The 26,166-nt window shown below is 55.7% G+C and overlaps 2 long non-coding RNA genes across 3 annotated transcripts in view; one reads left to right on the forward strand and one right to left on the reverse strand.

Annotated features, from left to right (window-relative positions):
• The window catches only part of LOC146057535 (uncharacterized), a 131,417-nt gene that overhangs the window by 70,275 nt on the left and 34,976 nt on the right, over positions 1-26,166 (reverse strand). The window lies entirely within an intron of this gene.
• On the forward strand, positions 6,935-18,042 carry LOC146059072 (uncharacterized). Its single transcript, XR_014470136.1, has 5 exons — positions 6,935-7,204; positions 8,454-8,595; positions 12,083-12,224; positions 15,562-15,703; positions 17,597-18,042. It is a non-coding gene; the product is annotated as an uncharacterized LOC146059072 (long non-coding RNA).

Here is a 26,166-nt window from a genome sequence, read left to right on the forward strand (position 1 = left end):
CGGTATTCAATGAGCCAGAATCGCCAAGTTTTATGGCGATTCTGTGTTTTTTTCGTGTCTGACGGTGATTTTTGGAGCTCCTAATGCGAATCACCCTATTCAATGACCTATAATCGCCGATAAGGACCGGTGAATGAAGCACCAATCGCCAAATGTTATTCTCTACAAATCGCCGTTTTTAGTCTATAGGATTTTGCATGGGGAATCGACGGTAGTCGAGGGGAATCGCCAAAAGTGTATTCAATGAGAAGTTGGCGATTCCTTTTTCTTGTTACATATCGCCGTTCCTCACCGAGTGTCCCTCGTCATCTTTTTCTGGTGAACTTTTATAGGAACATGTCAAATAATTGGTTTTAAGTGTTCTATTTAACTGTGCAAGTGTAATGTATTATTATTTGCTGCCCTTGTGTGATGTGATGGTCGTAGAAGTGCTATACAAATATATATTTAATTTTTTTAGGTATTTTTTTTTTCTCCCACAAAGCACTGTTCTTACCCATGGTGCACCTCACTTACCCATGATTCTCCTCCCCACCTCACTCCTTCGTTTGGCCTTTGTGCAGATTACCCAGATTTTGCCGTCTGCTGTATTGGAAGCGTTTATTCAGGGTAATTTGCATTTTTCTTGCATTTCACTGCAATTTTTAAAACACTGACGACATTAATGAAGCTGTTTAGGGAAACGCAGGGTTGGCTGAGAATCGCCGTTAGGGCCGGCGATTCTCAGCCACGTTGAATAGGGTGACTCGGCGACTCCCCACGAATCCCCATGCATGGCGATTGGCAGCAAAAAACCGGCGATTGGCTGGCGAATGAAAAAACTGAATCGCTGTGACCAACGATTCAGCTCATTGAATACCGCCCTCTGAGCGCGATATTGCAGCTTGGTGATTCTGAGTGCAAATTTTTCAAGACAATCGGGCAATGAGGAGATCAGCTACATTTGCATATGGCAGTGACTGTGCTCAGGGCTGCCGAGAGGGGGGCTTACGAATTACCCGGGTTTGCTGGGAAGGCCCAGTGGGGGCCCTGGTCCGACCCCCCTCACTTCCACGCAGCTGCAGCACACACCTACAGACTTCTTGCTGCTCTTTGACCCCTGGCGCAGAAAAACAATGCTGCCAAGGGGCAGCTCACTTTAAAGCACTGGGAGTCACAGAAGGAGGGAGCCCTGACTGGCAGCGCTGCAGGAGCTGCTGCCTGGGTGGTGGGTATGATCAGCGTTGTGAATGGGATCATGGCATGGGGTCACCGTGACCACTAAGCACACCCATAAATTATTATTATTATTTTACTTAAAACTCAAGCTCTATAAAAGATACTTTAGACCATGCCCGAGAATTGTACTTAAATTATTTTAAATTAATATAAAAATGATTTTATCCCCACATTAAATTCTATGGACGCAGCTAAACATGAAATAAATGTTCATAAGTTATATATAAGTCTCTGCTACTCCCTAGTGGACAAAAAATATACTGCTTATAAAGCTCTTTATTAAGAGAAGCCAGATAAGTAATTGTGACAGATATGTATCTCTCCACCGTCCACACCCAAGTGATAAGCGATAATACAAAGTATTAACAGAAAGTACTGTCGTGTTTTGCAGCTATTGTTCCTTCAAAAATGTATAAAATGTACTCTAGGGGGTGTTAACAAAATAAGCAAATATTACAGTACTTCATATACTAGGATTAATATGTACTGTAGATGTAAATTATAAAAAAAAGTGTCTTAATCTGACATCAAACTTCAGTAGTAGTGAAGAGTATACAAATACATATTTTGTGTATAGTAGTAGTAGTAGTAGTAGTAGTAGTAGTAGTAGTAGTAGTAGTAGTAGTAGTAGTAGTAATAATAATAATAATAATGTATATACAGTATTATATAACTATCACCAATCTCTCTCTCTCTCTTCCCTGTATATGATGTCCCAAGTTACCAATAGCAATCCCCCACCTATATATAGATGTGTCCACATACATCATTGGTACATTTATATTACTCATCCCAAGCAACCCCTCCACAAACAAATGATAGTGTGCAGAGGCAGAACTCTGGGAGGCAATGGAGTCATCTGCCGCCGGGCTCCTGCACTCAAGGGGGCACCTCTCCACCACTGCCAGTTTAAATCCATTAATTAAAAGCCATCAAAATCGCTTCTGTGGCTGAGTTCTGAAATATATATGTGTTCTCCTTCACTTTCTGTATATACATACAGTATATAATCTATATTTCATAACAGACTATATATATTTTTAATAAAGTTTTGTGTGTGTTTGTGGTGGTGGTGGGGGGGGCGCCAATATTCATCTTGCCTCCGGGCAACTGGGACAAACTTACGCCACTGATAGTGTGCATTGACTGTATAGAATGATAGTAAGTGGAAGTTTATAGTTATGCAATGAGTTTAAATAGCGACTGGTCTGACACATCATCTATATATGTCTATTGTCCATGTGTCTCCAAAACACTGACTGTTGGCAGCAAGCATAGGCGAATGTAGAATTATGGTAATGGATGGTCCCAGATCTAGACACAACAGCAGGGGGACCTTTGCGCGGCATAGCCGCGCGGCAAAAGGGGGCTTGGCCTCATGGGAAGGAGGTGTGGCATCGCAAAAAGGGGTGTGGTATTACACTTTAGACCATACACAGTAATGCCCATTACACATTTTAGCAAACTTCGTAATACCCATTACACATAAAGCCACACGCCGTAATGCCAATTACACATAAGGCCACACACCATAATGCCCATTACACATTGTGCCACATAAGTGCTGTTTACCTACGTGCTCATTGCTAGCGGGTTCTTGCTTGATGGCACCATAGTACCCATTACACATGATGCCGCACACCATAGTACCCATTACACATGATGCCGCACACCATGCAGGATCATGCAGGGACATTTCCAGGCTGACCCCTTATACACCAGCCTAGTCCCTGCATTTTCTGGTGTGAGGGGGAGAGACAACCACTCCCCTCTCCCTACCTCCCTTTCACCAACCAGCTATATCTTCGAAACTAACTGACCCATTTACATATTGAAGAACTTTTGAGTTGGCTTTGAATGATTTTGGTTCCGTGAAACTGGGCTGTTTGGTTCCAGAGAAATCTGCCCTCAAAGAACATAAACAGTCATGAAATTACATTTAAGAAATGGAAAAAAAAAACGGTTTAACCTCAATATCCCTGGAACCAATTAACCCATATGGATCAAGCCTGGTATCAGATTGAAGGCCCAGCAATTTGGGTTCGACTGAGATCAACCTCGAGCTTCAGTGATGCTGAAGGGGGAACTGGCAGCCACTGGGTGGGGGTCGGAATTAGCGGGTCCCATGTTATCCTATAGGGAAAACTGTCCAGATTTGCCTGGCAGTATCTCCGGTTCCCAGGGGGCTAGAGACACGGGGCTGGGCTCGTTGGAAAGCCCCATCCCTCAGCTACAAAATGGGCTAATGGGTGGTCCTGTGCACCCCCGGACCACCCCCTAGATTCGCCTATGACAGCAAGTGAAACTACATCTCGTTCTCTCTCACAGAGGCAACTAGCTTTCGAAGCTTTTGTACTGTAATAAGAAAATGAATGGTATACAGATTGATGATAAAAAAAATAAGGAAGTGAGGTCAGAAAATAATGGGGGAACAGAAAACTTTAACAGACAAAATAAAAATACAGCTTGCTATTTGAAACAATTCAAAGAATAAAACTGCTTGAAATGGATTTGTAATTGCCTTCTGTGGCAGCCACTATCCCATAATACACTGTATACACCACTACACTCTAAGCACAATATGCAAATAAGCCATTATCATTGATTTACACTGCACCGCTTTTCACAGAATAAAAAGAATGGTAAAAATTAAAAGAGAAATGGTTAACTAGAAATTACGGGCAAAAAATAAATGTATCATATGCATTTTATTATTTATGCATTTTATTATGACCAAAAATTTAATAAATTCAATAAAAAAAGTGATATAATTATTGCTAGTATATGTGGGAGATAATTTATTTTAAAAAATAAAGATTCAAATAAACTGACAATACAATAAGAGTTATTTTCCTAAACAAAAAAAAATCAATAAATTTGTAACATAAAAACCAATATTCAATCTTTTGAAATCTGTATAGATGATGTACACAATATATAATGCGCATGCACAGTTGTGAAAAATTATTCCCCTACAGGTACACATCAGAATAGGGGCTAAAATATGAACCTACTTGCAAGTATAAAAAGACACAATAGATTGGGCTATACAATTAAGGTATTCTAAAAAGGAGAAAAAGGGGTGGTGGTGACCCTGACCACACAGAGTGGGTCTGGGTGCAGGTGCGCCTGGCTGGAGCTGTGTTTCCCTAGCTGCTGCTCTGGGACAGGATAGTTAGTCCTGTACTGAATGAACAAGAAAAGAAAGGGGTGTTGAGCTGCGCTTGGTATAACTTTGTAAAAAGTGAGGTAATGAAACCTGTAAAGTAGGGATTGGTTGATCTAGTACAAAAAGATTTAATGTCTAAAATACATATAGCCAGAATACATTGATAATTCTCTAAAATCACATAAAATTCGTATCTCACCAACCAAACTGGGGAAAATGTATGGCCCGGAGAGTCCCAAGAGTCCTGTATAGGGCTGAGATGTAAATCGTCCTGTATGGAGCTGCAATGATATGCCCAATTGGAGCAGTAGGGAGGGAGGACCAGATGTAAGAATAAGGAGCGGCTTAAGTTGACACAGATTGCCGACTCCCTCCGCTGGATGGACTGGAGCGGGATGGGTCCTCTACCTCTACCTTACTGTAGGAATTTGTAATCCAAATGGAACCAGTGGAGGTGGTATTACCGGACTGGGATCTGTGCGTGGCCCAAGGGGACCCCCAGGTCCTGGTGAGGCGTGATGGTTGTCTCCAATGTAGCAGATGGTGGGGAGGACTTAAAGATGTTGATAAGGAGCGGCCCAGGATGGCACAAATAACCGACTCCCTCCACTGGATGGAATAGAGCGGGATACAGTCCTCGACCTCTGGAAGGAGATAGAAACCTGAGTCCTTTCTTAGGTTTCTATCTCCTTCCAGAATACCAAACTGGTACCCCTAAAGAACCCGGAAGTGCTTATTTGTGCACACACTTACCACCCTTTGTCCAATTGGACCACCAAGTCCTAGCAGCAAGGTTGAGGTCGAGGACTGTATCCCGCTCTATTCCATCCAGCGGAGGGAGTCAGTTATTTGTGCCATCCTGGTCCGCTCCTTATCAACATCTTCAAGTCCTCCCCACCATCTGCTACATTGGAGACAACCATCACGCCTCACCAGGACCTGGGGGTCCCCTTGGGCCACGCACAGATCCCAGTCCGGTAATACCACCTCCACTGGTTCCATTTGGATTACAAATTCCTACAGTAAGGTAGAGGAAGAGGACCCATCCCGCTCCAGTCCATCCAGCGGAGGGAGTCTGCAATCCGTGTCAACTTAAGCCGCTCCTTATTCTTACATCTGGTCCTCCCTCCCTACTGCTCCAATTGGGCATATCATTGCAGCTCCATACAGGACGATTTACATCTCAGCCCTATACAGGACTCTTGGGACTCTCCGGGCCATACATTTTCCCCAGTTTGGTTGGTGAGATACGAATTTTATGTGATTTTAGAGAATTATCAATGTATTCTGGCTATATGTATTTTAGACATTAAATCTTTTTGTACTAGATCAACCAATCCCTCATTTTTTTCACCCAACTTTACAGGTTTCATTACCTCACTTTTTACAAAGTTATACCAAGTGCAGCTCAACACCCCTTTCTTTTCTTGTTCATTCTAAAAAGGAGCAATGTATACGGAAATGTAAAAAGTAATGAGTTAAGTTAATGATAGGTAGTGCCACCATACTGTGACATCTTGGAAATGGCAAGGCCTGTATCACAACCCACTGTGGACAGCAGAGTGACTAACCAAGAGTGCACAATGATAGTGATCAGTGGCACCTGGCAATGGTAACAGACACAAGACACTGGTCTGAACCACATCCACATTCAATGCAGGTGTATTAGGTAAGGTACTTATCCAGCAGGTCAGTACATTTTCTTTAGCTTTTTATGGGATATGGGAGCAGAAGACCCGCAGTTCCTCCCCTGGGCTTGTAGCATTGCTAATTTGACTCTGGAGGGCTAGCAAGATGTGCTGTGATCTGATGAGTCATGGATTAAGCTGTTTTAGGCTGCTGGTAGGGTTTGGGAGTGGTGCAGGACAATGAGGCCATGGGCCCAAGTTGATAAGGCACATGCCGGCTTGTGGTGGTACCATGACGATTTTGGTTGTTTTCACCTGTCATGAAGTGCCAGATTTCCCACTAGGCACTTCAGGGACATGCCTAGGGGCGGAACCTGCTAGGGCAGCATGACAGCTTCCTTTCCTGCATGATGCATGGAGAAAGTCTGGCGGAACAGGTCAATGCATGGGTTCAAAAAGCAATGTGGCATTCCAATTCTCAGAAGGGAGACTAATTTTATTCTATACTACAGGTATGGGAAGCACATTATACTATATATATATATATATATTATAAGGGCACGGTAGTGCCCTTATATTAAGGCTGAATCCAACGAACGGATTTTTCCCATAGGGAACTTTTCGGATGGGGGCATGGTGTTTGAGGGACTGCACCTCAAAAGTGACTGGGCGTACTGAGCTGAAATTTGGCATGTACGCGTAGAATCGTCAACCGGTGCTGCGTGCCAAATTTCAGGGCGAAATATTAAAAAATGACCAATTGGGAGCGATCTAAACTTCCAACTGCCAGTTTTTTTCTGACACTCGCGAAATGACACTTTGTCACCCATGTTAGTCTATGAGGGGTTTTTTGGGAAGGCATAACTCGGGGTAGGGTAACAATTGAGACTTGGGGTTTGTTTTATTAGGTAGATATTGTCCCAGTGGAGTGCCTTTTGGGGTTGAGGATTTTCAGATAGGTACAGTTTTTATTAAATTTAGTGAAACGTCCCCCATTATAAAGATAGGAGCTCCAACTTGTTGCGCATGCGCAGTGCGTCCAATAGGGGGAGTACAGTCAGAGGCCTCACTTGGGTGTACCAAGATGGCCGACGGAGATGCGAGGGGCTAGATCTGCTGCCGCTCGGCGCTGCCTACAGAGGGGAGCCCGCAGCCCCGCAATCCCTCCAAGGGGACAGGAGCCAAAAGGGTAAAAACACCCACACATCCACAAGAATAATTGCGCCGCAGGGAGGGGAAGCTTTCTGGTTTGCCTGTTTAAAACACGAAGCTCCCGGCCGCCGCGCGCATACACACACTGACATGAGCCCGTGCTGCTGCGGCGCTCATGTCAGAGTGTGTATGCGCGCGGCGGCCGGCAGCTGTGTGTTTACACAGACAAACCAGAAAGCTTCCCCTCCCGAGTCTGCAGCGCCGCGGCTGCAAGTATTCTTGTGGGTGGGTGGGTGGCTTGTTTTGCTTAATGTGCTAGTAAGGCTGGTCCTGGGGTTGGTGGTGGGGGGACCCGCTGTAGGTGCCAGTGGTGTAGCAGAGCCGCAGCTGCTGCATGTCAGTGCATGGCCCCCCCCTCACTGCCCCCGTGTGTCCCCCGCCCCCCTCACTGCCCCCGTGTGTCCCCTGCCCCCCCTCACTGTATACGCTGTGCCCCCCCATGTGTATGCTGTGCCCCCCCATGTGTATGCTGTGCCCCCCCATGTGTATGCTGTGCCCCCCCATGTGTATGCTGTGCCCCCCCATGTGTATGCTGTGCCCCCCCATGTGTATGCTGTGCCCCCCGTGTGTGCGCTGTGCCCCCCGTGTGTGCGCTGTGCCCCCCCCAGTGTGTGCGCTGTGCCCCCCCAGTGTGTGCGCTGTGCCCCCCCAGTGTGTACGCTGTGCCCCCCCAGTGTGTGCGCTGTGCCCCCCCAGTGTGTGCGCTGTGCCCCCCCAGTGTGTGCGCTGTGCCCCCCGTGTGTGCGCTGTGCCCCCCGTGTGTGCGCTGTGTCCCCCGTGTGTGCGCTGTGCCCCCCATGAGTACGCTGTGCCCCCCCCGTGTGTACGCTGTGCCCCCCGTGTGTACGCTGTGCCCCCCCCATGTGTACGCTGTGCCCCCCGTGTGTACGCTGTGCCCCCCGTGTGTACGCTGTGCCCCCCCGTGTGTACGCTGTGCCCCCCCGTGTGTACGCTGTGCCCCCCGTGTGTACGCTGTGCCCCCCCGTGTGTACGCTGTGCCCCCCCGTGTGTACGCTGTGCCCCCCCGTGTGTACGCTGTGCCCCCCCCTCCGTGTGTACGCTGTGCCCCCCCTCCGTGTGTACGCTGTGCCCCCCCTCCGTGTGTATGCTGTGCCCCCCCCCCTCCATGTGTACGCTGAGCCCCCCCCCCCTCCGTGTGTACGCTGTGCCCCCCCCTCCGTGTGAACGATGTGTCCTTTAATATTATTATTATGTTTCCTGCCCAGACGCTGACCACCCCATGGTACCGCCGGGACTGAGACGCTTCCACAGCCTGCGGACCAGATTGAAGCGCTTCCTTGAGATGCCTCCGCCACCGGGAAGGCAGAAAGAAGCCACCCTGGTCATCAGAGGAGCAGTTGCACCCAGGTAAATCCATCCCCCCCACTGTCCCTGTGTGTACGCTGTTCAACCCCCAGTGCCCCGTGTGTATGTTGTTCACCCCCAGTGCCCCCATGTGTGTGCTGTTCGCCCCCCAGTGCCCCCGTGTGTGCTGTTCGCCCCCCAGTGCCCCCGTGTGTGCTGTTCGCCCCCAGTGCCCCCATGTGTGCGCTGTTCGCCCCCCAGTGTGCCCCTGTGTATGCGCTGTCCACCCCCCAGTGTGTCCCTGTGTGTATGCTGTCCGCCCCCCTGTGTACGCTGTCCGCCCCCCAGTGCCCCCGTGTGTGCTGTTCGCCCCCCAGTGCCCCCGTGTGTGCTGTTCGCCCCCAGTGCCCACATGTGTGCGCTGTTCGCCCCCCAGTGTGCCCCTGTGTGTGCGCTGTCCACCCCCCAGTGTGTCCCTGTGTGTACGCTGTCCGCCCCCCTGTGTACGCTGTCCGCCCCCCAGTGCCCCCCTGTGTGCGCTGTCCGCCCCCCCAGTGTGCCCCTGTGTGTGCGCTGTCCACCCCCCAGTGTGTCCCTGTGTGTACGCTGTCCGCCCCCCTGTGTACGCTGTCCGCCCCCCAGTGCCCCCCTGTGTACGCTGTCCGCCCCCCAGTGCCCCCGTGTGTACGCTGTTTGCCCCCGTGTGTACGCTGTTTGCCCCCGTGTGTACGCTTTTTTCCCCCGTGTGTACGCTTTTTGCCCCCGTGTGTACGCTGTTTGCCCCCGTGTGTACGCTGTTTGCCCCCGTGTGTACGCTGTTCGCCCCCCAGTGCCCCCGTGTGTACGCTGTTCGCCCCCCAGTGCCCCCGTGTGTACGCTGTCCGCCCCCCCAGTGCCCCGTGTGTACGCTGTCCGCCCCCCCCCCAGTGCCCCCGTGTGTACGCTGTCAGCCCCCCCAGTGCCCCCGTGTGTACGCTGTCCGCCCCCCAGTGTCCCGTGTGTACACTGTTCGCCCCCCAGTGCCCCCGTGTGTACGCTGTCCGCCCCCGTGTGTACACTGTCCGCCCCCCCAGTGCCCCCGTGTGTACGCTGTCCGCCCCCCCAGTGCCCCCGTGTGTACGCTGTCCGCCCCCCAGTGTCCCGTGTGTACGCTGTTCGCCCCCCAGTGCCCCCGTGTGTGCTGTTCGCCCCCCAGTGCCCCCGTGTGTGCTGTTCGCCCCCCAGTGCCCCCGTGTGCACTGTCCGCCCCCCCAGTCCCTCCGTGTGTGCGCTGTCCACCCCCCAGTGTGCCCCTGTGTGTACGCTGTCCACTCCCCCTGTGTACGCTGTTCGCCCCCCAGTGCCCCCGTGTGTACGCTGTTCGCCCCCTTGTGTACGCTGTTCCCCCCCCCCCCCAGTGCCCCCATGTGTACGCTGTCCGCCCCCCCAGTGTCCCCGTGTGTATGCTGTCCGCCCCCCCAGTGCCCCCGTGTGTACGCTGTCCGTGCCCCCATGTGTACGCTGTCCGTGCCCCCGTGTGTACGCTGTCCGTGCCCCCGTGTGTACGCTGTCCGTGCCCCCGTGTGTACGCTGTCCGTGCCCCCGTGTGTACGCTGTCCGTGCCCCCGTGTGTACGCTGTCCGTGCCCCCGTGTGTACGCTGTCCGTGCCCCCGTGTGTACGCTGTCCGTGCCCCCGTGTGTACGCTGTTCGCCCCCGTGTGTACGCTGTTCGCCCCCTTGTGTACGCTGTTCGCTCCCGTGTGTACGCTGTCCGCCCCCCCAGTGCCCCGATGTGTACGCTGTCCGCCCCCCCCAGTGCCCTCGTGTGTACGCTGTCCGCCCCCCCAGTGCCCTCGTGTGTACGCTGTCCGCCCCCCAGTGCCCCCCGTGTGTACGCTGTCCCCCCGTGTGTACGCTGTCCCCCCGTGTGTACGCTGTCCCCCCGTGTGTACGCTGTCCCCCCGTGTGTACGCTGTCCCCCCGTGCCCCCCGTGTGTACGCTGTCCCCCCCAGTGCCCCCGTGTGTACTCTGTCCACCCCTGTACTGCAGCTGCACTCAGGTAAATCCGTCCCCCCACTGTCCCTGTATGTACAATGTCCCCCCAGTGCCCCTGTGTGTACGCTTCCCCCCTCAGTGCACCCATGTGTACGCTGTTCCCACCAGTGCCCCCCGTGTGTACGCTTCCCCCCGTGCGTACGCTGACCCCCCAGTGCCCCCCTGTGTTTACGCTGTCCTCCTCAGTCCCCTCCCCCCGTGTGCACGCGGTCTCCCCCAGTGCGCCCCCCGTGTGTATGCTGTCCCCCCCAGTGCCCCCCCCTCCGTGTGTACGCTGTCCCCCCAGTGCCTCCCCCCCTGTGTGTACGCTACCCCCCCCAGTGCCCCTCCTGTGTGTGTACGCTATCCTTCCCCCCCAGTGCCCCCCCGTGTGTATGCTGTTCTTCCCCCCCCCAATGCCCCCCGTGTACGCTGTCCCCTTCCCCAGTGCCACCACCGTGTGTACGCTGTCCCCCCAGTGCCCCCCGTGTGTACGCGGCCCCCCCAGTGCCCCTGTGTGTGCTGCCCCCCCCAGTGCCCCTGTGAATGCTGCCCCCCAGTGCCCCCGTGTGTACGCTGTACCCTGTGCCCCCCATATATGCTGCCCCCCCATGTGTATGCTGCCCCCACATTGCCCCCCGTGTACGCTGTCCCCCCTAGTGCCCGCTTCCCCGTGTGTACGCTGTCCCACCCAGTGCCCCCCCCTGTGAGTACGATGTCCCCCCCTGTGTGTACGATGTCCCCCCCCCTGTGTGTACGCTGCCCCCCCAGTGCCCCCCCCTATGTGTGTACGCTCCCCCCGTGCCCCCCGTGTGTGTACGATGTCTCCCTCCCATGTACACTGTTCCCGGCCCCCGTGTGTACGCTGTGCCCCCGTGTGTACGCTGTCCGCCCCCGTGTGTACGCTGTCCGCCCCCGTGTGTACGGTGTCCGCTCCCGTGTGTACGCTGTCCGCCCCCGTGTGTACGATGTCCCCCCCCCCCCTGTGTGTACGCTGCCCCCCAGTGCCCCCCCCTATGTGTGTACGCTCCCCCCGTGCCCCCCGTGTGTGTACGATGTCTCCCTCCCATGTACACTGTTCCCGGCCCCCGTGTGTACGCTGTGCCCCCGTGTGTACGCTGTCCGCCCCCGTGTGTACGCTGTCCGCCCCCGTGTGTACGGTGTCCGCTCCCGTGTGTACGCTGTCCGCCCCCGTGTGTACGCTGTCCGCCCCCCTGTGTACGCTGTCCGCCCCCCTGTGTACGCTGTCCGCCCCCCTGTGTACGCTGTCCGCCCCCCAGTGCCCCCCTGTGTACGCTGTTCGCCCCCCCAGTGCCCCCGTGTGTACACTGTTCGCCCCCACCCCCCCCCAGTGCCCCCGTGTGTACGCTGTTCGCCCCCCCCCCAGTGCCCCCGTGGGTACGCTGGTTGCCCCCCCCCTGTGTGTACGCTGTGCCCCCTCCCGTATACGCTGTGCCCCCCCTCCGTGTGTACGCTGTGCCCCCCTTCGTGTGAACGCTGTGCCCTTTAATATTATTGTTATGTTTCCTGCCCAGACGCTGACCACGCCATGGTACCGCCGGGACTGAGACGCTTCCACAGCCTGCGGACCAGATTGAAGCGCTTCCTTGAGATGCCTCCGCCACCGGGAAGGCAGAAAGAAGCCACCCTGGTCATCAGAGGAGCAGTTGCACCCAGGTAAATCCATCCCCCCCACTGTCCCTGTGTGTACGCTGTTCAACCCCCAGTGCCCCGTGTGTATGTTGTTCACCCCCAGTGCCCCCATGTGTGCGCTGTTCGCCCCCCAGTGCCCCCGTGTGTGCTGTTCGCCCCCCAGTGCCCCCGTGTGTGCTGTTCGCCCCCAGTGCCCCCATGTGTGCGCTGTTCGCCCCCCAGTGTGCCCCTGTGTATGCGCTGTCCACCCCCCAGTGTGTCCCTGTGTGTATGCTGTCCGCCCCCCTGTGTACGCTGTCCGCCCCCCAGTGCCCCCCTGTGTACGCTGTCCGCCCCCCAGTGCCCCCGTGTGTGCTGTTCGCCCCCCAGTGCCCCCGTGTGTGCTGTTCGCCCCCAGTGCCCCCATGTGTGCGCTGTTCGCCCCCCAGTGTGCCCCTGTGTGTGCGCTGTCCACCCCCCAGTGTGTCCCTGTGTGTACGCTGTCCGCCCCCCTGTGTACGCTGTCCGCCCCCCAGTGCCCCCCTGTGTGCGCTGTCCGCCCCCCAGTGTGCCCCTGTGTGTGCGCTGTCCACCCCCCAGTGTGTCCCTGTGTGTACGCTGTCCGCCCCCCTGTGTACGCTGTCCGCCCCCCAGTGCCCCCCTGTGTACGCTGTCCGCCCCCCAGTGCCCCCGTGTGTACGCTGTCCGCCCCCCCAGTGCCCCCGTGTGTACGCTGTCCGCCCCCCAGTGTCCCGTGTGTACGCTGTTCGCCCCCCAGTGCCCCCGTGTGTGCTGTTCGCCCCCCAGTGTCCCCGTGTGTGCGCTGTCCACCCCCCAGTGTGCCCCTGTGTGTACGCTGTCCGCCCCCCCAGTGCCCCTGTGTGCGCTGTCCGCCCCCCAGTCCCCCCGTGTGTGCGCTGTCCACCCCCCAGTGTGCCCCTGTGTGTACGCTGTCCGCCCCCCCAGTGCCCCCGTGTGTACGCTGTCCGCCCCCCAGTGCCCCGTGTGTACGCTGTTCGCCCCCTTGTGTACGCTGTCCGCCCCCCAGTGCCCCCGTGTGTACGCTCTCCGCCCCCCAGTGCCCTCGTGTGTACGCTGTCCGCCCCCAAGTGCCCCCCGTGTGTGCTGCTCGCCCCCCAGTGCCCCCGTGTGTGCTGTTCGCCCCCCAGTGCCCCCGTGTGCACTGTCCGCCCCCCAGTCCCTCCGTGTGTGCGCTGTCCACCCCCCAGTGTGCCCCTGTGTGTACGCTGTCCACTCCCCCTGTGTACGCTGTTCGCCCCCCAGTGCCCCCGTGTGTACGCTGTTCGCCCCCTTGTGTACGCTGTTCGCCCCCCCCAGTGCCCCCATGTGTACGCTGTCCGCCCCCCCCAGTGTCCCCGTGTGTACGCTGTCCGCCCCCCCAGTGCCCCCGTGTGTACGCTGTCCGTGCCCCCATGTGTACGCTGTCCGTGCCCCCGTGTGTACGCTGTCCGTGCCCCCGTGTGTACGCTGTCCGTGCCCCCGTGTGTACGCTGTCCGTGCCCCCGTGTGTACGCTGTCCGTGCCCCCGTGTGTACGCTGTCCGTGCCCCCGTGTGTACGCTGTCCGTGCCCCCGTGTGTACGCTGTTCGCCCCCTTGTGTACGCTGTTTGCTCCCGTGTGTACGCTGTCCGCCCCCCCAGTGCCCCGATGTGTACGCTGTCCGCCCCCCCCAGTGCCCTCGTGTGTACGCTGTCCGCCCCCCCAGTGCCCTCGTGTGTACGCTGTCCGCCCTCCAGTGCCCCCCGTGTGTACTCTGTCCCCCCGTGTGTATGCTGTCCCCCCGTGTGTACGCTGTCCCCCGTGTGTACGCTGTCCCCCCCAGTGCCCCCGTGTGTACTCTGTCCACCCCTGTACTGCAGCTGCACTCAGGTAAATCCGTCCCCCCACTGTCCCTGTATGTACAATGTCCCCCCAGTGCCCCTGTGTGTACGCTTCCCCCCTCAGTGCACCCATGTGTACGCTGTTCCCACCAGTGCCCCCCGTGTGTACGCTTCCCCCCGTGCGTACGCTGACCCCCCAGTGCCCCCCTGTGTTTACGCTGTCCTCCTCAGTCCCCTCCCCCCGTGTGCACGCGGTCTCCCCCAGTGCGCCCCCCGTGTGTATGCTGTCCCCCCCAGTGCCCCCCCCTCCGTGTGTACGCTGTCCCCCCAGTGCCTCCCCCCCTGTGTGTACGCTGCCCCCCCAGTGCCCCTCCTGTGTGTGTACGCTGTCCTTCCCCCCAGTGCCCCCCGTGTGTATGCTGTTCTTCCCCCCCCAATGCCCCCCGTGTACGCTGTCCCCTTCCCCAGTGCCACCCCCGTGTGTACGCTGTCCCCCCAGTGCCCCCCGTGTGTACGCGGCCCCCCCAGTGCCCCTGTGTGTGCTGCCCCCCCAGTGCCCCTGTGAATGCTGCCCCCCAGTGCCCCCGTGTGTACCCTGTGCCCCCCATATATGCTGCCCCCCCATGTGTATGCTGCCCCCACATTGCCCCCCGTGTACGCTGTCCCCCTAGTGCCCGCTTCCCCGTGTGTACGCTGTCCCACCCAGTGCCCCCCCCTGTGAGTACGATGTCCCCCCCTGTGTGTACGATGTCCCCCCCCCTGTGTGTACGCTGCCCCCCCAGTGCCCCCCCCTATGTGTGTACGCTCCCCCCGTGCCCCCCGTGTGTGTACGATGTCTCCCTCCCATGTACACTGTTCCCGGCCCCCGTGTGTACGCTGTGCCCCCGTGTGTACGCTGTCCGCCCCCGTGTGTACGGTGTCCGCTCCCGTGTGTACGCTGTCCGCCCCCGTGTGTACGATGTCCCCCCCCCTGTGTGTACGCTGCCCCCCCAGTGCCCCCCCCTATGTGTGTACGCTCCCCCCGTGCCCCCCGTGTGTGTACGATGTCTCCCTCCCATGTACACTGTTCCCAGCCCCCGTGTGTACGCTGTGCCCCCGTGTGTACGCTGTCCGCCCCCGTGTGTACGCTGTCCGCCCCCGTGTGTACGGTGTCCGCTCCCGTGTGTACGCTGTCCGCCCCCCTGTGTACGCTGTCCGCCCCCCTGTGTACGCTGTCCGCCCCCCTGTGTACGCTGTCCGCCCCCCTGTGTACGCTGTCCGCCCCCCTGTGTACGCTGTCCGCCCCCCAGTGCCCCCCTGTGTACGCTGTTCGCCCCCCCAGTGCCCCCGTGTGTACACTGTTCGCCCCCACCCCCCCAGTGCCCCCGTGTGTACGCTGTTCGCCCCCCCCAGTGCCCCCGTGGGTACGCTGGTTGCCCCCCCCCCTGTGTGTACGCTGTGCCCCCTCCCGTATACGCTGTGCCCCCCCTCCGTGTGTACGCTGTGCCCCCCTTCGTGTGAACGCTGTGCCCTTTAATATTATTGTTATGTTTCCTGCCCAGACGCTGACCACGCCATGGTACCGCCGGGACTGAGACGCTTCCACAGCCTGCGGACCAGATTGAAGTGCTTCCTTGAGATGCCTCCGCCACCGGGAAGGCAGAAAGAAGCCACCCTGGTCATCAGAGGAGCAGCTGCACCCAGGTAAATACGTCCCCCCACTGTCCCTGTGTGTACCCTGTCCCCCAGTGCCCCCGTGTGTACGCTGTCCCCCCAGTGCCCCCCGTGTGTATGCTGTGCCCCCCGTGTGCGCTGTGCCCCCCCAGTGCCCCCGTGTGTACTCTGTGTCCCCCCCCAGTGCACTTCCGTGTGTACGCTATCCCCCACCGTGTGTACGCTGTCCCCCCAGTGCCCCCCGTGTGTACGCTGTCCCCCCAGTGCCCCCCGTGTGTACGCTGTCCCCCCAGTGCCCCCCTGTGTGTACGCTGTCCCCCCAGTGTGTACGCTGTCCCCCCAGTGCCCCCCGTGTGTACGCTATCCCCCCAGTGCCCCCGTGTGTACGCTTTCCCCCCAGTGCCCCCCCATGTGTACGCTTTCCCCCCAGTGCCCCCCTATGTGTACGCCTACCCCCCAGTGCCCCCCGTGTGTATGCTGTGCCCCCCATGTGTACGCTGCCCCCCCCAGTGCCCCCGTGTGTACTCTGTGTCCCCCCCAGTGCACTTCCGTGTGTACGCTATCCCCACCATGTGTACGCTGTCCCCTCAGTGCCCCCGTGTATATGCTGTCCCACCAGTGCCCCCCATGTGTATGCTGTCCCCCCATTGCCGCCCCCCGTGTGTACGCTATCTCTCCAGTGCCCCCCTGTGTGTATGCTGTCCCCCCAGTGCCCCCCCCGTGTGTACGCTGTGCCCCCGTGTACGCTGTCCCCCCAGTGCCCCCCGTGTGTACGCTGTCCCCCCAGTGCCCCCTGTGTGTACGCTGTCCCCCCAGTGCCCTCCGTGTGTACGCTGTCCCCCCAGTCCCCCCCCCCGTGTGTACACTGTCCCCCCAGTGCCCCCCGTGTGTACACTTTCCCCCCAGTGCCCCCCCCGTGTGTACGCTTCCCCCCAGTGCCCCCCCATGTGTACGCCTACCCCCCAGTGCCCCCCCGTGTGTATGCTGTGCCCCCCATGTGTACGCTGCCCCCCCAGTGCACCCTGTGTGTACGCTGTCCCCCCAGTGCCCCCCCTGTGTATACGCTGTGCCCCCCTTGTGTATACGCTGTCCCCCCAGTGCCCCCCGTGTGTATACGCTGTCCCCCCAGTGCCCCCCCGTGTGTACGCTGTCCCCCCAGTGCACCCCCCCATTTGTACGCTGTCCCCCCCAGTACCCCCCCCCGTGTGTCCACTGTCCCCCCAAGGCCCCCCCGTGTGTACGCTGTGCCCCCGTGTGTACGCTTTTCCCCCAGTGCCCCCCCATGTGTACGCTTTCCGACCAGTGCCCCTCCCCATGTGTACACCTACCCCCCACTGCCCCCCTGTGTGTATGCTGTGCCCCCCCATGTGTACGCTGCCCCCCGTGCCCCCTGTGTGTACGCTGTCCCCCTAGTGCCCCCCTGTGTATACGCTGTCCCCCCAGTGCCCCCCCGTGTGTACGCTGTCCCCCCAGTGCCCCCGTGTGTATACGCTGTCCCCCCAGTGCCCCCGTGTGCATACGCTGTCCCCCCAGTGCCCCCCCGTGTGTACGCTGTCCCCCCAGTGCCCCCCGTGTGTCCACTGTCCCCCCAAGGCCCCCCCGTGTGTACGCTGTGCCCCCGTGTGTACGCTGTCCCCCTCCAGTGCCCCCCGTGTGTACGCTGCCCCCCCAGTGCCCCCCGTGTGTATGCTGTCCCCCCCCCAGTGCCCCCCGTGTGTGCGCTGTCCCCCCAACCCCCCCCCCAGTGCTCCCCCATGTGTACACTGTACCCCCAGTGCCCCATGTGTACGCTGTCCCGCCCCCAGTGCGTACGCAGTCCCGGCCCCCCCATTGGCCCCCGTGTGTATGCTGCCCCCCCCCCAGTGCCCCCCGTGTGTACACATTGTTGATGTTGTTGTTGTTGTTGTTATATTTCCTGCCCAGACTCTGTCCTCCCCATGCTGCCGCCGGGACTCGACGGGACTAGGTTCAGGTGCTTCCACAGCCTGCGGCCTAACAGTCTGGTGAAGCCCCGGCCTTGAGTTGCCTCCGCCATCCAGAAGACAGAAAGCAAGCAGCCACCCGGGCCATCAGAGGAGCAGCTGCACCCAGGTAAATCCATCCCCCCACTGTCCCTGTGTGTACCCTGTCCACTATCCCCACTATCCCTGTGCACACCCTGTCCCCCCCACTGTCCCTGTATGTACCCTGTCCCCCCCACTGCCTGCCGTGTGTACGCTGTCCCCCACAGTGCCCGCCGTTTGTATGCTGTCTCCCCAGTGCCCTCCGTGTGTACTCTGTCCCCCCCTGTAATGCAGCTGCACTCAGGTAAATCCGTCCCCCCACTGTCCCTGTATGTACCCTGTCCCCCCAGTGCCCCTGAGTGTACGCTCCCCCCCAGTGCACCCGTGTGTATGCTGTCCCCACCAGTGCCCCCCATATGAACAGTCCCACCCGTGTGTACGCTGTCCCCCCCGTGAGTACGCTGTCCCCACTAGTGCCCCCCTGTGTTTACGCTGTCCTCCTCTGTCCCCTCTCCCCGTGTGTATGCTGTCTCCCCCAATGCACCCCCGTGTGTATGCTGTCCCCCCCAGTGCACCCCCGTGTGTATGCTGTCCCCCCAGTGCCCCCCCCCCTCCGTGTGTATGCTGTCCTCCCCGTGCCCCCCCATGTGTAGGCTGTCCCCCCCCGTGCCCCCCCATGTGTAGGCTGTACCCCCCCCCAGTGTCCCACCCCCTGTGTGTACGCTGCCCCCCCAGTGCCTCCCCCCTGTGTGTACGCTGCCCCCCTAGTGCCCCCCCTGTGTGTGCTGTCCTTCCCCCCCCAGTGCCCCCCGTGTGTACGCTGTCCCCTTCCCCAGTGCGCCCCCCCGTGTGTACGCTGTCCCGCAGTGCCCCCCGTGTGTACGCTGCCCCCGTGTGTACGCTGCCCCCCCAAGTGCCCCCCGTGTGTGCTTCCCCCCAGTGCCCCCCGTGTGTGTGCTTCCCCCCCAGTGCCCCCCGTGTGTGTGCTTCCCCCCCAGTGCCCCCGTGTGTGTGCTTCCCCCACAGTGCCCCTGTGTGTGTGCTGCCCCCCCAGTGCCCCTGTGTGTATGCTGCCCCCCCAGTGCCCCCGTGTGTATGCTGCCCCCCCAGTGCCCCTGTGTGTACGCTGTACCCTGTTCCCCCCATGTGTATGCTGCCCCCCCCATTGCCCCCATGTGTACGCTGTAACCCCGTGTGTACCCTGCCCCCCCACCATTGCCCCCCGTGTGTACGATGTCCCCCCCAGTGCCCCCCCGTGTGTACGCTGTTGCCCCCCCCATACTGCCCCCCGTGTGTACGTTGTCGTCTCCCCAGTGCCTCCCCCGTGTGTTCGCTCCCCCCACATTGCCCCCCGTGTGTATGCTGCCCCCCCCCAGTGCCCCTGTGTATGCTGCCCCTGTGCGTATGCGGCCCCCAAGTGACCCCGTGTGTACGCTGTACCCTGTGCCCCCTTGTGTATGCTGTCCCAACATGTGTACGCTGTAGCCTGTGCCCCCCATGTGTATACTGTCCCCCCCCGTGTGCACACTGTCCCCCCCCGTGCCCCCGTGTGCACACTGTCGTCGTCCCCGGTGCCCCTTGTGTGTATGCTGTTGCCCCTGTGTGTGTATGCCGTGCCCCCGTGTGTATACGCAGTCCCTCCCCCAGTGCCCCCATGTGTAGGCAGTCCCTCCCCCAGTGCCCCCCCATGTGTACGCAGTCCCTCCCCCAGTGCCCCCCCATGTGTACGCAGTCCCTCCCCAGTGCCCCCCATGTGTACGCAGTCCCTCCCCCAGTGCCCCCCATGTGTACGCAGTCCCTCCCCCAGTGCCCCCCCATGTGTACGCAGTCCCTCCCCCAGTGCCCCCCATGTGTACGCAGTCCCTCCCCCAGTGCACCCCCATGTGTACGCAGTCCCTCCGCCAGTGCCCCCCCATGTATACGCAGTCCCTCCCCCAGTGCCCCCCCATGTGTACGCAGTCCCTCCCCCAGTGCCCCCCATGTGTACGCAGTCCCCCATGTGTACGCAGTGCCCCCCGTATGTACGCAGTCCCCCCAGTTCCCCCCTGTGTACGCAGTCCCCCCCCCAGTGCCCCCCGTGTGTACGCTGTGCCCCCCCCCCAGTGCCCCTCGTGCGTAAGCTCTGCCCCCCCTATGTGTACCCTGTGTGTACATTGTCCTCCTCCAATGCCCTACAGTAAAGCTTCTACTCTCTGGGTGTCATGCTCATTGCCAGGGGTTTCTTGGGATGGATGTCTTGCCTGTTGACAGGGGTTTCATGCACTGGGACGGGTGTCATACTCAATGCCAGGGGTTTGTTATTCTTGTGGCCAGGGGTAATGCTCATTGCCAAGGGTGTGTTATCATTAAACATTTAAAAAATCTAATTGTATTCTTTCACTGAAATTTAAAATTTCAAATAAAAAAAAAAATAAATTGAAAAAAACCTATGAAATTCCAAAGACAAAAAACCTTACGGTTTCACATGTCCCATTAAGGCTTCTTACACATGATCTGGCATTTCTGAAACCTGTTGTAACTCTTCCACTCAAACGCCAAAAAGCAATGAAATTCCGATCATTAAGGCTGACGCCTTAATGGACGTGTTCCTTGCGCAATACAGATATGGTACGCCATCACAGCCTGTGGGTAAGTGCAGATTCAGCACTCTCACAGAGTGAGATTGCTGTCACTCACAAAATGGTGGAGCTGCTTATTCACAGATTTGTGTGCTCATTGGAATACACACATGCAGTCTATGCAACTGAAGGTCTGAGCAGTAAACAGAGCCGAGAGGATGGGGAAAAAGTGGTGTTGATTGGGGTAGGAGGCAGTGTGGTGCAGATGGGGAGGAATAGAAATGCGTAGATGGTAGGAAGGCTAAGCAGCACTGATGGGGGACTAACGAAGCAGATGGGTGGAAAACTGTGGCACGAATTGGGGAAGGTAAGGCAGAGTGATGCGATTGGTTGGGAAACAGAGGAGCAGTTGGAGGAAAGACAGCACTGATGGGGGAGGGGGTTCGGAGCAAAGGGGATAAAGGGAAAACAGAACAGTGTAGATGGAGAGGGGAGACAGCAGTACAGATGGAAGGAAACTGTCATGGATGAGGCGGGCAGAGCAGCATTAATGGAGGGGGAGACAGAGTATCGCTAATAGAGGGGAAGCCAGTGGCACAGATAGAAGGAAACAGTGGCATCTGTGTGGAAAGACAGGGCAGGGCAGATGGGAATAGACACATTGTTGTGGATGAGGGAATCCACACAGCAGTAGGTATCGGGGAAGACAGAGCAGCATGAAGGCGTACGGGAGAAGAAAGAGTAGATGCATAGTAGTTGGGAGTATTATAGTTTTTGCAATTGTGAAAGATGTTTCTGGTAACTGCATGTGAATACTAAATGAAATGGATATAGGTAGTGAGTGTGAAAGATGTTGGACCCTCAGTGGGATAGTTCTAGTAATAGTGTTTATTCTAGCACCCGCTATCTTTGAAAACCCATGCAGTTCCTCTACCCTGTCTGGGGTGTTGCTGGCTGCTCTAGTGTTTCTAGCACAAGTCTGGTTTGCAGTGCTGATATACAGATCACACTAGAAGCACTACAGCAGACAGCTACACCCCAGGCAGGGAAGAGGAACTGCATGGGTTTTCAAAGATGGCGGGTGCTATAATGAACACTATAGTAACCCAGAGGTATAGACAGTTTTAGAAGATTGCAGATACTTATTAGGATGAGTGCGCCACATAACTGCTCAGACCTTCAGTTGCATAGACTGCATGTGTGTATTCCAATGAGCACACAAATCTGTGAATTAGCAGCTCCACCATTTTGTGAGTGACAGCAATCTCACTCTGTGAGAGTGCTGAATCTGCACTTACCCACAGGCTGTGATGGCGTACCATATCTGTATTGCGCAAGGAACACGTCCATTAAGGCGTCAGCCTTAATGATCGGAATTTCATTGCTTTTTGGCGTTTGAGTGGAAGAGTTACAACAGGTTTCAGAAATGCCAGATCATGTGTAAGAAGCCTTAATGGGACATGTGAAACCGTAAGGTTTTTTGTCTTTGGAATATATATATATATATATATATATATATATATATATATATATATATATATATATATAGTGAAGGGGAGGCATATTTTTTGGGGGGTTGGTGGGGGTTAAAAATGTTGCACCTAAGGGCGGGCCGATTCCTAAATCTGCCCATGCTGGCATGGGTTGGGTCCACTGGTCTTTCTGAACACATCATTAACCAGTAAAATGTCACTGCTTGGAGAATATTTGCAGCCCTTCATTGACTTCATGTACCCCCCACAATGATGGAATTTCAAGCTGCATAATGCATCCTGTTCAGTCACAAGTTGTCCAGAATTAGTTTGAGGAGTTTCTGCAGAGTTCCAATGAATGGTGTGGTCACTATGGGGGAGATTATCTAAACGAAAAATGTGGTAAAAACCCCGTTATCAGGGTTATTACCGCATTGTGGGATGCTTTAAGCACCCCCCCCCCCCCTGGTTACCACGACGGGAGGGGGGGGCATCACCAGAAAAATGGCTATTGCCATGGGCTTCTAACACAACCCCCCCACCTGCACCCCCCTCACCTGTGTCTGGGCAGCACAGAGCTGTGCTGCCCGGACCACCGGTGACCTCCTCCTCCCTGCACTGTACATCCTCTTCCGGGTGCAGGGAGGAGGAGGAGAGCCCGCCTGCCTGCAGCAGCACAATGTAAGGAGGGTAAGAGAGGGAGGGGGGAGCCACCAGGACCCGCCGCTCATCGCTGGATCATCGCAAAAGACAGCTCTTAACGCAAGAGCTGTCTTTTATCATAATTATCTCTTATGTTAGATCATATGCGATAATTATGTTTGCGGTAACCGGCGATGGGCGGCAGTAAGGGGGCGCAGATGTTAGAGCATCCCCCTATGTGTGCCCAACATGAAACCAAGTGCGCTTTTATGGAAAGTGTTTGAGATCTGCATTCAATCCAAATCTACATTCAACACAATTATGTACTGCATAAGACTTTTTTTATTGCTGACATCACTCTGCTCTTCTGCCAGCATGAAAACTGTTAAGACTCGGAACAAGGCGCTCGGGGTGTCCCTGCTGGAGACTGACGTGCTGAGGAGGAGCCAGCCAGCATGGGGGGAGTTCAGGGAGAAAGCCTGAGATGTTCAGGCAATGTCACTAGGAGGTGAATACCGCTGATACTGACAGGGGAGGAGAGCAGTGAGCTAGCTAAGTGACAGCGCATCCCGGAAGCCAGAAGTGCTGGGGAGAGGGAGACGGGTGCACGCTGTACACACTGTACAGGAGTGCTGTACAGGGCACTGGGGGCCGGGTAAGGTGAAGCCTGTGGACCGGGCATTGAGTCTGTGTGGGGTGCAGGCGCCCAATGGACACAGGCACCTAACTGAGATGCCGCAAACACCAGGAAGACAGGAGACAGGAGACGGGCGCACGTGTGTGGAGGAGGAGGAGAGAAGCAGGGCAGAGATGGTTCGGGTAAAGCAAACACCAGGAGAAGTGAGGGGACGCTGCGAAGCGGGGTGCTGCATGATTATCGGAGGCAGCTGAGAACAGCAAGTATACTGTATCATACTGTACAAGTTGTTCTCTCTCTTTCTTGTTTTCTTTTTCTTCTCCCACTTATTGTACTGTATTTCGATTGAATTGTGCTCTTTAATTGTAGTGTGCTGTTTTATTTTATTAGGGTGTTTTAGATTATTTTCTATTTTCTATTGTGGGATCTGTATAGGCATACTAGCACTGTTACACGAAGTACTCTTTTGTCTCCTTTTTTATCTCTTTTCTTCTTTCACTCTACATAGCATATTTATCTGTTTTCTGATATCGGTATTGGTGCCCATATAGATTATATAGCTCCCAGATAGTACACACTTAATATAGCATAACGTAATATACTGTAGCATAATATAATATAGTATATAGCACCCCTTTCCTTAGCAGTAGAACTCACACTAATTAACCATGAATGGGGTCGGCAATCTCACTCAGTGCGTGTCTTGCCAGATGTACTGTATGAGCACTTAGATCAAAAGATCCAGGGAGAATACATCTGTGTGAAATGCATAGAGACAACTGCTTTGGCCACCCAGATTTCTCATCTAAAGCAGACCCTCAAAACTCTGAGGGACATTATCAAATTAGAAGAAAGCTTCCGCCTCATGGTGGAAACTTTGGAGGATCAGGGGGTTTTAGCAGTACATGAGGAGGGTGAGCTAGCTAGCTGGGTCACAGTCAGAAGGGGTAGTAGGGGGAGGAAGATCCAGGCCAGTGCTGACTTAATAAATCCCAGTAGATTCCCCAGACTGGACGAAACTACTGCGCATGTTACTTCAATACTGGTGTGGTCGGATGTGACCGACACCTCTAGCAACCAGAGGACTGGCACATCAGACTTAGTGGGGGCTAGCAAACCATGGACCACAAGACAGATGGTGGTAGGGGATTCTATCATCCGTAAGACAGACAGGGCAATCTGCTACTGGGACCGGAATATTCATACAGTCTGTTGTCTTCCGGGTGCTCGGGTGCGGCACAACACCGGCCAGGTGGACAGTTTACTGGGAGGGGCTGGGAAAGACCCACGCTCATGATGTTAGTTAGTGGCAGGTGGGGTGTCCTTAAAAAACGACTTCAGGTACTTAGGAAAAAATTAAAAGCAAGGTAATTTTCTCGGAAATGTTACCTGTGCCATGCGCTAGTCTAGAGAGACAGAGGGAACTTATGGAGCTGAATGCATGGCTAAAGGGATGGTGTAGGAAATAGGGGTTTGGGTTCCTAGAGCACTGGTCAGACTTTTCAGACAGGCGCCATCTATATGGCAGAGATGGGTTGCACCTGAATGGAAAGGGGGCAGCAGTGCTGGGAGGCAGGATGGTTAGAAGGTTGGAGGAGTCTTTAAACTAGACATTGGGGGGATGAAGAAATAAACTATGGGCATGTAAGACAGAACAGTGAGGAACGGGCAAGTATGAGATTGTAGGTTGGGGAGTAAAACTAGAGTCAGTAAGAAATAAATAGAGCATTGAGATCTCAACCTAGACTTAATGGAAGCAACTAAAAATAAACATAAACTTAAAAGCTTACTGGCTAATGCAAGAAGCTTAGCAGGAAAAATCGGGGAACTAGAAACTGTGGTCACTAGGGATGATTATGACATTATTGGTATAACAGAAACATGATGTAATGAGTTGCACAACTGGGCATTAAGCATGGAGGGATATACTCTCTACAGAAAATACAGGAAAATATAAGGGGCAGGGGTTTTTGCCTTTTTGTAAAAAAATAACTTAACATCATGTGGGAAAGAAATGAGCTCAGATGCAGAGGAAGATAACATGAAGGCCGAGTGGGCAGAGATAACTGATAATAACAAAAAAACTAATAATACAATTTTAATAGGGGTATGCTACAGACCGCCAAACCAGAGGCGTAACTAGAACTTTGTGGGCCCCATAGCAAAATTTTTAAGGGGCCCCCTAAATCAGGATTCCACTATAGTGGATATAAAACATTGACGATAGCCTCTGCAACGCTCCCCTGGTGCAGGGGGGTTAGGGAATATGAAAATGTCATAAAAACCCACGAGGCTGAAGTTGGCTTCTTATTCGGCCAGCTTCTTATTCGAGCTCCAGCTTCTTATTCGACCTCCAGCTTCTTATTCAGAACAATCACTTTTACAAGGGTTAATGAATCATGGACCACAAATTTCACTGCAGAAATCAACACAGGGGGGTTGCCTACATATGACCCACTTGCAATTTCTTTTGACCAACAATGATTTGGGCAGAAAATGGGCACAAAAATGGGCATGGGTCCCAGATATCATTTTGAATAAGTAGCTGGTGTCCTGCAAGGGTTAAACAGCGTTGGTCAAAAAATGTTACACTTGGAATCCACACAGGGGGGTCAGATACATATAACCCACTTGCCATTTCTTTTGACCAACAAGGATTTGGGCAGAAATAGGGCAGTAAAGTGGGCATGGGTCCCAGAATCATCATTTTGAATAAGTAGCTGGTGTCCTGCAAGGGTTAAACAGCGTTGGTCAAAAAATATTACACTGGAAACCCGCACAGGGGGGTCACTTACATATGACCCACTTGCCATTTCTTTTGACCAACAAGGATTTGGGCAGAAATAGGGCACTAAAGTGGGCATGGGTCCCAGAATCATCATTTTGAATAAGTAGCTGGTGTCCTGCAAGGGTTAAACAGTGTTGGTCAAAACATATTACACTTGAAACCCAAACAGGGGGGTTGCCTAAATATGACCCACTTGCAATTTCTTTTGACCAACAATGATTTGGGCAGGAAATGGGCACAAAAATGGGCATGTGTCCCAGATATCATTTTGAATAAGTAGCTGGTGTCCTGCAAGGGTTAAACAGCGTTGGTCAAAAAATATTACACTGGAAACCCGCACAGGGGGGTCACTTACATATGACCCACTTGCCATTTCTTTTGACCAACAAGGAT

This window comes from Crinia signifera, chromosome 2 (assembly GCF_055691185.1).
Source record: "Crinia signifera chromosome 2, ASM5569118v1, whole genome shotgun sequence".
NCBI lineage: Eukaryota > Metazoa > Chordata > Amphibia > Anura > Myobatrachidae > Crinia > Crinia signifera.